Genomic DNA, 13,062 nt, shown 5'->3' on the forward strand with positions numbered 1-13,062 from the left:
AACTCCCCGCCAATACCGAGGACTTACATTGCCTGTAGCAAATGAAGGCTGTGTTCTGGGACGGAGTTTCGAGCCAGTTCTACTGTTTCCTGCAAGGCTCAGACACCCTCTCACCACAAACGGATGCAACGTTAGGCCTGAGAGGAAGGAATGCAGAGAGCTCGGGCTGCAGCGAGTCGTTCGCTTGTCGCTGTTCCCCCGTTTACAGGGGGGGGGGGGGGGGGGGGGGGGGGGGGGAGAGGCTGCTGGGCGGTTAGTCGGTCACTGCAGCTGCCAGGTTGAGTCGGTCGCTGTCGGGCACACCCGGCACAAGATCGGCGAGGTACCCTCTCCCCTGCCCACACTCCCACTTCAAAACAACCCTCCAGACGGGCGGGTACCAGCTGGGCTGAGAGTAAACCCACTCTCAACCTGTGACCTACATCGAACTTCCGCTTCAGACACACAAACACACGCACACGGTAGACACATCTTCAGAAACGGAGAGAGCAGGGTGAGAAGGGCAATTTGCGTGTTTTTTATTTTTTTTAAATTGCGTTTCGAGAGCATTTTGTCACCCCACTGGAAGTCTCAGAACAGCCCAATGTACTTGCTGCTGTAATCCAGAACATGCTGCTGGCCAATGTTCTCCCAGAAAGCTTCCCACAACCAGGAACGTGATACTAACCAAATAATCCATTTCTGTGCATGGAGGGATAAATATTGGCTAGGATGCTGGGGGTCACGTCCTTGATTTTCTTTGAAAGGAAAGCCATGGGATGTCGGACATCCACCTGGACAGATAAAGGGGGCCCAGTTTATGTCTCATCTGAAATTAGAACGATGAAGGTTGAGGGGTGACCTGATAGAGGTCAACAGGATTATGAGGGGCATGGATAGAGTGGATGGGCAGGCACTCTTTCCCAGGGTGGAGGGGTCAGTCACCAGGGGGCATAGGTTAAGGTCCGTGGGGCAAAGTTTAGAGGAGATGTGCGAGGCAGGTTTTTTACGCAGAGGGTGGTGAGTGTCTGGAACGTGCTGCCAGGGGAGGTTGTGGAAGCAGATACATTAACGGTGTTCAAAAGGCATCTTGACAAATACATGGATAGGACGGGTATAGAGGGAGACGGCACAAGGAAGTGCTGAGGGTTTTGGCCAAGGGTGGTACCATGGCCGGTACAGGTTTGGAGGGCCGAATGGCCCGTTCCTGTGCTGTATCGTTCTTTGTTCCTTGTTCTTTAACAGCACTGTGGCTAAACCTACACCACATGGATTGCAGTGATTCAAAGCCCGTCCACCATCTACAAGGCACAAGTCAGGAGTGTGATGGAACACTCTCCACTTGCCTGGATGAGCGCAGCTCCAACAACACTCCAGAAGCTCGACACCGTCCAAGGCAAAGCAGCCCCGCTTGATTAGCACCACATCCACAAACGTTCGCTCCCTCCACCACTGACGCACAGTAGCAGCCGTGTGTACCATCTACGAGATACGCTGCAGTAACACACCAAGGCTCCTGAGGCAGCACCTTCCAAACCCACGACTACCACAATCTAGAAGCACAAGAGCAGCAGATACCTGGGAACCCCACCACCTGGAGGCTCCCCTCCAAGTCGCTCACCATCCCGACTTGGAAATATATCGGCCGTTCCTTCACTGTCGCTGGCTCAAAATCCTGGAAATCCTCCCTAACAGCACAGTGGGTGTACCTACACCTCAGGGACTGCAACGGTTCAAGAAGGCGGCTCACCACCAGCTTCTGAAGAGCAACTAGGGATGGGCAACAAATGATGGTCCTAGCCAGCGACACACACAACCCGTAAATGAATTCAAAAACAGTACCAGTAAAGGCAGCAGGGTGGCGCAGTGGGTTAGCCCTGCTGCCTCACGGCGCCGAGGTCCCAGGTTCGATCCCGGCTCTGGGTCACTGTCCGTGTGGAGTTTGCACATTCTCCCCGCGTCTGTGCGGGTCTCGCTCCCACAACCCAAAGATGTGCAGGGTAGGTAGATTGTCCACGCTAAATTGCCCCTTAATTGGGAAAAACAAATAATTGGGTACACTAAATTTATATTTAAAAAATGAGCAGTGTTGGGCTTGCGCTAAATAATGGCCAGGCTATTGGAGTGAAGAGTCTCAAAGTTATTGCAAGACGAGCAATACTGGTCTTGGTGCTCTGAAATTCCTGTCTGAAAAGACTTGTAATTTTCTTGTATTTCATTCAGATTATTATATTCATGAAAGTAATAAAATCTTTTGGGCTTGAAACCAACGCCAGTTTGAAACACAGACCAATTGAGATCGTTTTTGCTTGCTCCGGGAAGTTTATATTCAAACTAATTACACCTCACAGACTGCTCCCCCTCAAAAAACACTTAACAGCACTGCCTTTCTCAATGACTAAATTGATCATTTTGTTAAAATGGAGATGTGAGTGTCACTAGCTAACCTGGCGTTTATTGCCCATCCCCAATTGGTGGTGAGCCGCTTTCTTGAGCCGCTGTGGTCCATGTGGTGTAGGTGCACCCACAATGCATTTAGGGAGGGGGCTCCAGGATTTTGACCCAGCGACAGCGATGGAACGGCCGATATATTTCCAGGTCGGGATGGTGTGTGGCTCGGAGGGAAACCTGCAGGTGGCGGTGTTCCCATGTGCCCGCTGCCCCTAGTGGTGGATTTCACAGGTTCGCATTCCACCCACTCATGGGTTCCAGGAACCAACCAGATACCCGGGGCGGGATTCTCCGATCGCCGACGCCGAAATCGCATTCGGCGATCGGGCGGAGAATCCCCTTTGATGCCGGAATCGGGGGGGGGGGGGCGGTGCCTGTTTTTGGGGGCTCCACCCCCTCCAAAATGGCGACTTTGGCAAGTACGCCGCAAGCTGTTTGGTCGGCCTCAGGACATCGCCTGAAGGTCGTCGGCGTGCGCATGTGCCACCACGGACCCGTCAACTCTCTGGCCGTTTCTGTCAGGAACATTGGGAGTTTTATGTCGCGCGGCTGCTAGCCCCCACCAGGCGGATCAACAGTGCGGGGGCGGCGGCGACTTCTTCACCGTAAAACGTCCTCTGGGTATAGCCTCAAGATCGGACAATCCAATCCCCAATCGGTTGAGCTGCCGCAACTGGCCAAGAGAAAGAAAAACAATAACATCACCAGGGATCTCACTCCAGATCGTAACCCTTACTGGCAAAGTGTGCCAACGCACGATCTGGGGTAGGCCAGTTAACCCTTCGAGCATTTGGTGAGACCCTGGACAATCAATCATCTAACGCCATAATTTTCTTTGCCTAATCTTTTCTCCATATCGCTTAGCACTACCACCTTCTCGGGGGCAATGGAGGATGGGCAACAAATGTTCGCCTCGCAATGCCCACATCCCCCATTAAATTCCTAGCTGGTTTACGAAAATTAATCCAGCCCAGATTCAAAATCATAATTGATCTTGCGCCAATTGCTGTTTTCAGAAGAGAATTCCAAACTTGTATCTTTGTAGAAGTGTTTCCGAATTTCACTCCTCAATCACTGGTTTTATTATTTACCTCTAAGCTCTTTGAATCCTAAACTTCCCAACTTGGGAGAAAAAGTTTCTCTCGATCCAGCCTATCTATTGCCCGTAATAACTTGAAAACTTCAACCAAATAACCCCTGATCCTACCAAATTCCAGGGAAGTCTTGGTTTGTATAACCTCCCTTTGTGATTGTTTCGTTGAGGCAGAATCAAGGCCCTTCTCTAATCCAGTGGTCCACCAACATGAAGAAGGGACACCTGGGTGAGGTAGTGGGAGACAGTCAGCATCCCGGGACAATGGATCAAATCCCACAATGGCAGCTGGGGGAATGTAAAATCAATTCATAAATCTGGGATAAAATCTGATGATCGTCAAACTCCTAGATTACCCGGTCTCGCTTTTGTTATGGGCCAGGGTTTAGAGAACCCCAAAGTGTATCATGGAGTTCACCTGACCCACAACTTTTACGAGATTGTGGCATGGGGAGCACACGGCCCACTCTACAGGTGTGGGACAGCAGAAATGGAAAAGTATTTTTTAAAGCAAAACAATGTTTATTCTATGAACTCAAGTTAACCTTCTTAAAACATACAGTGAACATCTTAGCAACCATTAATTCAAATACAACCCCCAAAGAATACAACACTAAGTAATCCTTTAAGCTTTCCTTTTAACATCCATACGACTTAAAACACCTTTTACCAGAAGCACATCAGGTTAAAGTCACTACTGTTATTAGTTTTAAATCACCAGGATCACTTTACAGTCTTTAGATTACAGAGAGAGATTCATACACCTTCTGGCTGTGACTGCAGCTATCCAGCTCTGAAAATGGAACTAAAACACACCCTGCAGCAAACAGCCTAAAACGAAAGTAAAAAGCTGACAGACAGCCCAGCTCCACCCACTCTTTGACATCACTGCAGTAGTAAACACCCATCTCTTAAAGGTACTCTCACTACAGATATTTATATACATACCCATTTATAAACACCCATTTCTTAAAGGTACTTCCACATGACACTTTCATGTGACTCCAGACCCCCAACCAGCTTGCGGCATGGCCCAGCGAGCCACTCTCTTCAAGGGCAATTAGGGATGGGCAATAAATGCGGCGCCCGCATCTCACGAAGACAGGAGGAGATGTGTGAGCGGTGTCCTCGGGCGGTGGGGGGGGTGGGGGGGGGGGACTAATCACTCAGTCTTGCCCCAAAAGTCCAGCTTTTGGGCCTCCCTCTTCAATAATTCTTTACGCCGAACTGGAGCCGTACCTGTTGGTGGCCACCTTCGGGGTACTGAACTCCCTGCAGGCGGGGGTCGGAGGCGGATGTCCTCGCCTTTGCCTCGTTAATAGCCTGGAGGCGAGTCCTGATTGGGTGAAGGCCGACTGGAGCCTCGGCCTGTTTGGGTGACCTCATGGATTGCTTGCATTTAGACGAGGTCACATACTCCGTGAGGGGATCGGAGACGGCAGCCACTCATTTCCTTTTTTAAGGATTAATCACCGTCAGCTGTTGGGCGGGGGAGGGAGGGGCGTTAGCGGTTTATGGTTGGTAGGGTGCGTTTTTTGGATGCGGTCTAGTCTGTTGGTTGTGTTTCCTTTACATTGTAACATCTGTTTTTATAACATCTGGGTTATACTGTCACAAATGAAAAATCTTCAATAAAAATATTTTTCAAAAAGGCAAGAAAAATAGCAGGAAGCGTTTGGAAGGGTACAAATGGTGGACAATATAGCCGAGCCATTTTTAAATAGCATGTACTGTTTTCACAATCTCTCTCTCCATCAATATACTTCCTGGGTGACAAGTCAGTTGGCCCAGTCCCGAGACGACACCAGGCATCCTCTGGAGGGAGGGAGTGCTGCCAGCTCTTTTCACAGGGAAGGTCAGCCCTCGGCCAAGAGTGCTCTTGGCAGGGTTGGTGCAGGCTCAATGGGCCGAATGGCCTCTTCTGCACTGTCGGGAATTCTATGAATTGTGCTATGAAGAGGAATGGGCAGAGTTGGAGGAAGGACCAGGAAACGCATGTCAGCGCACAGATCTGGGTTCAGCCACGGTGCCTCATAGTGACCATCCTGCACCCCCCCTCCCCGATGCCTCATATTGACCCCCCCCCCCCCCCCCCCACTCCCCCCCCCCACCACCCTCCCCCACCAAACCCGTCTCCTGGGTTTGAAGACTGATTACTGAGATTGGGAGTAATAGAGATTCATTCCTGTGGCACCCTCGCCTGTCTCTGGCCAACCGAGAGACCTGCTCTTCCCACCACAACTTTGCACAACAGTTGGGGATTTAGTTCCCAGGCCTGGAACCCCTTTAAAAAATGGTTCTGTCACTGATTAACCAATTTAATTTCAGGCGTCTGCCAAGGACATCCTAACCCTGGTATTCAAAGCACAGCCCAGTCGACCAGAGGTAAACATACGCCTCCCCCCCCCCGCCCCTAGCTGCTCCCTCTGACATACCGACTGGCATTCCATTCATTCCTGCACCGTGCCAGACACAGACACCATTTCAATTCATTGCCCGTTCTACATTCCCCGGACACATCCACCCCAATTCTCCCCTGAAGGCACCAATTCTTGCAGGGAATGGGGGGGGGGGACGACTCCCAGGACCCCCAACCCCACATGAGGTGTTCTCCTTTCTCTCTCTCTCGCTCGCTCTCTCCCTGGAAGTTACCCAGTCGATGCAAAGTATTTCCATAAGATGTAGGAGGCCATTTAGCCCATCGAGTCTGCTCTGCCATTCAATGTGATAATCGAACAAAGAACAATACAGCACAGGAACAGGCCCTTCGGCCCTCCAAGCCTGTACCGGTCATGATGCCAACCTCAAGATCATGGTTGATCTGTTACGATAATCCTCAACTCCACTTTCCCCCCTTATCCCCGTAACCCTCGATTCCCTCCCTGATTAAATATCTGCCTCTCTCAGCCTTGAACATACTTAACGACCCAGCCTCTACCGCTCTCTGCGGTAAAGAATTCCACAGATTCCCTCCCCTCTGGGAGAAGAAATTCCTCCTCATCTCTGTCTGAAACGGGCGACCCCCTCACTCTGAGATTCTGCCCTCTGGTCCCAGACTCTCCCACAAGGGGAAACAACCTCTCAGCACCGACCCTGTCAAACCCCCTGAGAGTCCGATATGTCTCAATAAGGTCGCCTCTCTCATTCTAAACTCCAATGAGCACAGGCCCGGCCTACTCAACCTCTCCCCATTAGAAACCCCCCCCCCCCCCCATGTCCGGGATCAGCCTAGTGAACCTTCTCTGGACTGCCTCCAATGCCGGTCTATCTTTCCTTAGATAAGGAGATCAAAGTTGTCGACGGAATTCCAGGTGTGGTCTAACTGCAGCTTGTATAGTTTGAGCAGGATTTCCCTATTTTTATACTCCGTTCCCTTTGAAATAAAGGCCAACATTCCAATGGCCTTCCCTATGACAGTCTGAACGTGCATGCCAGATTTATGACATTGTCCCGTTCGGTGAGGCCTGCTCTGGCTAAGGCCTCACATACAGTATGGATGCATCGTTCGAGAGGGTGCTCAGCAACCTCAGGAGAGGAAAGGACAGAATGGGAGCGAGTCGAAAATGGATCTGATTTGCTTTTTTTTTTGTTCAGAAATTGTATCACAAGTGATTGGGTACCAGGGGACTGGAGAGTGGCGAATGTCGTGCCCCTGTTCAAAAAAGGGAACAGGGATAACCCTGGGAATTGCAGGCCAGTTAGTCTTACTTCGGTGGTAGGCAAAGTAATGGAACTGGGTACTGAGGGATAGGATTTCTGAGCATCTGGAAAGACACTGCTTGATTAGGGATAGTCAGCACGGATTTGTGAGGGGTAGGTCTTGCCTCACAAATGTTATTGAATTCTTTGAGGAGGTGACCAAGCACGTGGATGAAGGTAAAGCAGTGGATGTAGTGTACATGGATTTTAGTAAGGCATTTGATAAGGTTCCCCATGGTAGGCTTATGCAGAAAGTAAGGAGGCATGGGATAGTGGGAAAATTGGCCAGTTGGATAACGAACTGGCTAACCGATAGAAGTCAGAGAGTGGTGGTGGATGGCAAATATTCAGCCTGGAGCCCAGTTACCAGTGGCGTACCGCAGGGATCAGTTCTGGGTCCTCTGCTGTTTGTGATTTTCATTAATGACTTGGATGAGGGAGTTGAAGGGTGGGTCAGTAAATTTGCAGACGATACGAAGATTGGTGGAGTTGTGGATAGTGAGGAGGGCTGTTGTCGGCTGCAAAGAGACATAGATAGGATGCAGAGCTGGGCTGAGAAGTGGCAGATGGAGTTTAACCCTGAAAAGTGTGAGGTTGTCCATTTTGGAAGGACAAATATGAATGCGGAATACATGGTTAACGGTAGGGTTCTTGGCAATGTGGAGGAGCAGAGAGATCTTGGGGTCTATGTTCATAGATCTTTGAAAGTTGCCACTCAAGTGGATAGAGCTGTGAAGAAGGCCTATGGTGTGCTAGCGTTCATTAGCAGAGGGATTGAATTTAAGAGCTGTGAGGTGATGATGCAGCTGTACAAAACCTTGGTACGGCCACATTTGGAGTAGTGTGTACAGTTCTGGTCGCCTCATTAAAGGAAGGATGTGGAAGCTTTGGAAAAGGTGCAAAGGAGATTTACCAGGATGTTGCCTGGAATGGAGAGTAGGTCTTACGAGGAAAGGTTGAGGGTGCTAGGTCTTTTCTCATTAGAACGGAGAAGGATGAGGGGAGACTTGATAGAGGTTTAAAAGATGATCAGGGGAATAGATAGAGTAGACAGTCAGAGACTTTTTCCCCGGGTGGAACAAACCATTACAAGGGGACATAAATTTAAGGAGAATGGTGGAAGATATAGGAGGGATATCAGATGTAGGTTCTTTACCCAGAGAGTAGTGGGGGCATGGAATGCACTGCCTGTGGAAGTAGTTGAGTCGGAAACATTAGGGACCTTCAAACGGCTATTGGATAGGTACATGGATTACGGTAGAATGATGGGTGTAGATTAATTTGTTCTTAATCTAGGACAAAAGTTTGGCACAACATCGTGTGCCGAAGGGCCTGTTCTGTGCAGTATTTGTCTCTGTTCTATGTTGGATGATTCAGCCTGTTCGGGCACACTTCCCCTTTTTATTTCTGAGAAGGACAAATATCAGATTGGCTTGTCAGCCTGCTTCACAATCCACAGCCTCAGCTTCCTCCTGTCCTGCCAACGAAAAACATTTCAACACGGGGTGTGTTCCAAGGGTAAATCCCCTGCAATCTCCCCCACATGATGAAAGGTGAGCTATTGCAGGAATTACTCTCTCACCCCCCCCCCCCCCCCCCCCCCCCAAGCTGGAGTCACTCACTCCCCGACGGGTTAATTATTGTAGTGGTCACTCACTCTCGGAGATCAGGCTCCACCGGAGCTGAATCTGCCTCCGTGACCCCCTTTTGGTCATCGTGTCGATTCTGTTTTAGGCCAGTTCACAGGGATCAATAATTGTGCAATCCAGACTTTAATCACACCACATTCAATCCTGGAGTAAGGTCCTATAGATCTGTATAAATTCAATCCTGGTGTATGAATCCTATAGATATGTATACATTTAATCCTGGTGTACGAGTCCTATATATCGGTCTACATTCAATCCTGGTGTATGAGTCCTTTCGATCTGTATACATTTAATCCTGCTGTATGAATCCTATAGATCTGTATAAATTCAATCCTGGTGTAAGGTCCTATAGATCTGTGTACATTCATTCTTGGTATAAGGTCCTGCAGATCTGTGTACATTCAATCCTGGTGTACGAGTCCTCTCGATCTGTATACATTCAGCCCTGCAATACACATCCGATAGCTCTATATACATTGAGTCCTGGAGTACAGCCTGATAGTTCTGTATACATTCAGCCCTTGAGTACAGCCCGATAGATGTGTATACATTCAGCCCTTGAGTACAGCCCTGTACATCTGTATATATATTCAATCCTGGTGCATGAGTCCTATATATCTGTATACATTCATGCCTGGAGTATGAGTCCTATAGATTTGTATCCATTCAATCCTGGTGTGTGAGTCCTATAGATCTGTATACCTTCAATCCTAGTGTACGAGTCCTAAAGATATGCATACATTTAATCCTGGTGTATGAGTCCTATATATCTGTATACATTCATGCCTGGAGTATGAGTCCTATAGATTTGTATCCATTCAATCCTGGTGTATGAGTCCTATAGATCTGTATACCTTCAATCCTAGTGTACGAGTCCTAAAGATATGCATACATTTAATCCTGGTGTATGAGTCCTATATATCTGTATACATTCATGCCTGGAGTATGAGTCCTATAGATCTGCATCAATTCAATCCTGGTGTATGAGTCCTAAAGATATGCATACATTTAATCCTGGTGTATGAGTCCTATAGATCTGTATACATCAGCCCTGGAGTACAACCCTACAGATATGTTTACGTTCAGTCCTGCAGACAGCCCTATAGATCTGTATACATTCAGTCCTGCAGACAGCCTGTCTACATAAGGGAAGTAGACCGGAAAGGAAGAAAGTGTAGGGTTACAGGGGTGAAGGTGGGGGAATGACTCATACAAAGTGCAAACACAATGGGCCGAATGGCCTCCTTCTGCAGTGGGTCGAGGGGGGGGGGGTCTGTATATACAAATATCCTGCAGTACAATTCTAATAAACCTCTCCACAGAAACCCCATGTTCCATCCATCATTAGCATAGACCACCAGGGGCCATAGACATCTCTCTCCTCCCCCCTGCCCCCCAGAAGGTTTAAAGCTCCTGTTTGCTGGCAGGACACGCGTGACTTTTCACAGTTTGGGGTGTTTCGATCGTCTGTTGGTTCTACTTTCGTTTACGTAGCAATGGCTGAACTTCTGAACTTGCCCAGCCCGAACCCGAACCAGCAGCAGCCATATTGTTGCTCAACGTACTGCCTCTGCGATGTTTGGCTTCAGGTTCAACGACCTTGTCGGGGGTGGGTTCAGAACAGGTCAAACCTCAAGAGCTAAGGTCACTCTGGGCTGCAGTGAATGCTTGGTTAGAGCAGCAGATAGAGGCCTCACACATACACTGGAGGAAACGATGATCCGTCGAACCCTCTAATGGGGATCGGATGCCATCATAGAATTCACAGAAGCCCCACAGTGGAGAAAGAGGCCATTCAGCCCATTGGGTCTGCATTCCGAAAGAGCACTCTACCTGAGTTCAATCCCCCCCATCCCTATAGCCCCCTCGCATGGATCACGGCCAGTCCACCTAACCCTCACATCTTTGGGACTGTGGGAGGAAACTGGACAGGGGGGGAGAAAGTGCAAACTCCACACAGTCCCTCGAGGCCGCAATCAAACCCGGGTCCCTGGCGCTGGGAGGCAGCAGCGCTAACCACTGTGCCACAATCAGGTAGGTCTCTCAGAGGAAGAAAAAAAAGGAATAAAGAACAAAGAAAAGTACAGCATGGGAACAGGCCCTTCGGCCCTCCAAGCCTGTGCCCATCATGATGCCCGAACTAAAAAAAAAACATCCTCTGCCCTTACTCGGTCCCTATCTCTCTATTTCCTCCCTATTCATGTACCCATCCCAATGCCTCTTCACTGTTGCTAATGTGCCTGCTTCTATCACATCCTCTGGCAGCGCGTTCCAGGCGCCCACCATTCTCTGGGTGAAAAACGTACCCGGCACATCTCCCTTAACTTTCCCCCTCTCACCTTGAACCTGTGCCCCCTTGTAATTGGCACTGTCACCCCTGGAAAAAGCCTCTGACTATCCGCCCTGTCTATGCCTCTCCTAATTTTGTAGACCTCCATCAGGTCTCCCCCTCAGCCTCCGTCTTTCCAGTGAGAACAATCCTAGTTTATTCAATCGTTCCTCATAGTCAACACCCTCGAGACCAGGCAACATCCTGATGATCCTTCTTTGCACTCTCTCCAAAGCTTCCACATCCTTCTGATAATGTGGTGACCAGAACTGCACGCAATACTCCAAATGCGGCCTAACCAAGGTTTTATATAGCTGCAACATGATTTCCCAACTCTTGTGCTCAATGCTCCGGCTGATAAATGCAAGCCAGATGACTTCTTAATTACTTTGGCCAGCTTGTGTTGCCACTTTTAGAGAGCTGTGGACCTGCACACCCAGATCCCTCTGTATGTTAATGTTCCTAAAGGTTCTGACATTTACAGTATAATTCATACCGAGATTTGATCCTCCAAAATGCATCACCTCACATTTGTCCAGGTTAAACTGGATCTGCCATTTCTGCGCCCAAGTCTCCAATCTATCTATCCTCTGACAACATCCACAGCTCTTCCCTCATCAATTTTCTTTGTCACCTCTTCAAAAAACTCAATCACGTTGGGGAGGCATAAGAGTTGGGAGAGGGTCTGAAGGAGGGGTTCTGGTCTGAGGTGCTCCGGAGAGTGAATGCCTCCACCTCGTGCGCGAGGTTGGGGCTGATACAGCTGAAGGTGGTATACAGAGCACACCTCACGAGGGCGAGGATGAGCCGATTCTTTGAAGGGGTAGAAGATGTGTGTGATCATTGCGGGCGGGGGTGGGGGGGTGCTAATCACGTTCATATGTTTTGGTTCTGTCCAAAGCTGGAGGATTGCTGGAAGGAGGTTTTTTGGGTAATTTCTAAAGTGGTGCACGTGAAACTGGACCCTGATGGGATGGAGGGCAGCCTCTCCACCCTGTGCCCTGGTGTGGCGGGGGGACCTGTTGGAATTCTTGACTCTTGAGAAGGTGAAGTTTGAACTGAGGGGAAGGATGGAGGGGTTCTACAATTCATGGGCATTATTCATTATGCACTTTCAAGAACCGGATAACATCGACCATTAGTTGGGGGGGGGGGGGGGAGGGAGGTTTGGGGGGGAGGGGGGGGGGGGTTGGGGGGGGAGGGGGGCGGTGTGTGTTAATGGTGACTATGGGTGATTCCTGATTCCTTTTTGTCATTTGTTTATGTGAACATGCGGGCTAATGTTTGGGGTTTGGTGGGAGGATGGGATCGTTGTTATTGATATGGGGATTGACATATTTGTTACTGATTGCTGTTTATTGATGGTGGGTGTAAATTTGGGAGAAAATGTGAAAAAGGAGAATAAATTTTTAAAAAATCTTTTTTAAGTTGGTGAGACATGATCTTCCCCGTACAAAACCATGCTGCCTGTCACTACCTAGTCTATTTTCCTCCAAATCCGCATATATCCTGTCCCTCAGTACCTTTTCCAAAAGCTTCCCCACTACTAATGTCAGGCTCACCGGCCTATAATTTGCTGGATTATCCCTGCTACCTTTCTTAAACAAGGGAATAACATTGGTTATTCTTCAGTCTTCTGGAACCTCGCCTGTGGCCAAAGAGGATGTGAAGATATCTGTTAAGGCGCCAGCTATTTCTTCCCTTGCCTCCTGCAGTAACCTGGGTAGATCCCACCTGGGCCTGGGGACTTGCCTACCTTAATGCAATTTAGGAAACTCAACACTTCCTCCTTTGATATATTGACGTTCTCAGGGGCTATCCCTGACCTCAGCATCCGTCATGTCCTTCTCCCTGGTGAATAC

General features: G+C 49.1%; 1 protein-coding gene across 3 annotated transcripts in view; it reads right to left on the reverse strand.

The window, feature by feature from the left end:
• The window catches only part of gmip (GEM interacting protein), a 205,276-nt gene that overhangs the window by 89,729 nt on the left and 102,485 nt on the right, over positions 1-13,062 (reverse strand). The window contains exon 1 of one of the 3 annotated variants that reach the window (XM_072491211.1): positions 28-138. The exons of the other annotated variants lie outside the window; for them this stretch is intronic. The gene's annotated coding sequence lies outside the window, so the exon portion shown is untranslated. Of the gene's footprint in view, positions 1-27; positions 139-13,062 lie in introns of those variants that run through there. 3 annotated transcript variants of the gene reach the window in all.

The sequence above is a fragment of the Scyliorhinus torazame genome, chromosome 27 (genome assembly GCF_047496885.1).
Source record: "Scyliorhinus torazame isolate Kashiwa2021f chromosome 27, sScyTor2.1, whole genome shotgun sequence".
Taxonomy (NCBI): domain Eukaryota; kingdom Metazoa; phylum Chordata; class Chondrichthyes; order Carcharhiniformes; family Scyliorhinidae; genus Scyliorhinus; species Scyliorhinus torazame.